At 41.5% G+C, this 1,033-nt stretch overlaps 1 pseudogene; it reads left to right on the forward strand.

Moving 5' to 3' along the window:
* The first annotated feature begins 231 nt into the window (after positions 1-231).
* LOC126203750 (5S ribosomal RNA) lies at positions 232-348 on the forward strand (annotated as a pseudogene).
* The last annotated feature ends 685 nt before the right edge of the window (positions 349-1,033 follow it).

Raw genomic sequence — 1,033 nt, forward strand, 5'->3', positions numbered from 1 at the left:
GATAATGTATGACACCACATACTAGTATACTAGTGGCAATGAAGCTAAAAAAAGAAAGAAAAAAGCTCTTGTGAAGTCAAGCAGTTAATTCATTGGTGCAATAGTCTCACCTAAAAGAGAAATTACACATGATGATCTCTATGACAACTGAAGTCTGATATAGAAGTCCATCAGTCATATACCTTACAGGAAATTCCACCATCATAAAACATACCAATAACAACAACAAAAGGCAATGACCTTGCCGCAGTGGATACACCGGTTCCCGTGAGATCACCGAAGTTAAGCGCTGTTGGGCGTGGTCAGCACTTGGATGGGTGACCATCCAGTCGCCATGCGCTGTTGCCATCTTTCGGGATGCACTCAGCCTCGTGATGCCAATTGAGGAGCTACTCGACCGAATAGTAGCGGCTTCGGTCAAGAATACCATCATAATGACCGGGAGAGCGGTGTGCTGACCCCACGCCCCTCCTATCCATATCCTCCTCTGAGGACAGCGGTCGGATGGTCCCGGTAGGCCACTCGTGGCGTGAAGACGGAGTGTTTTTTTAACTACAACAAAAGTGATGAAGATGTGTGCTGTGTGACAATTTTGCTTCCTTTCAACAATAATGAACCTATCATTTTAGAACTTCCACTAAATAACAGAATGTTGTTCTAAAAACATTGGCAAAATATTTCCTGTTATAAAAGTACTGACCTTCAATGTTAAAAATCCTAAGAAATTTCGGGCTGCATACAAAATTAATCAAATTGATAAAACTCACCTTAACCAACAATGTATCAAAAGTCAAGTTCAGGGGGGAACACTGGCACCCCTGCTGTTCAACTGTGCTTTAGAATACATAATGAGGGAAGGGTACAAGATTAACCCAAAGAACATCCAAATTGGAAGACCCAAAGACAACATAAGTTTAAATTGTCTGGGATTTTCTGATGACTTTTGCTCTCTTGTGCAACAGTATTCAGGAAACCAAACAACAAGCTATCACACTACAAAATATACGAGGGCTATCCACAAAGTACATTACGT

Source organism: Schistocerca nitens, chromosome 1 (assembly GCF_023898315.1).
Source record: "Schistocerca nitens isolate TAMUIC-IGC-003100 chromosome 1, iqSchNite1.1, whole genome shotgun sequence".
Lineage (NCBI taxonomy): Eukaryota > Metazoa > Arthropoda > Insecta > Orthoptera > Acrididae > Schistocerca > Schistocerca nitens.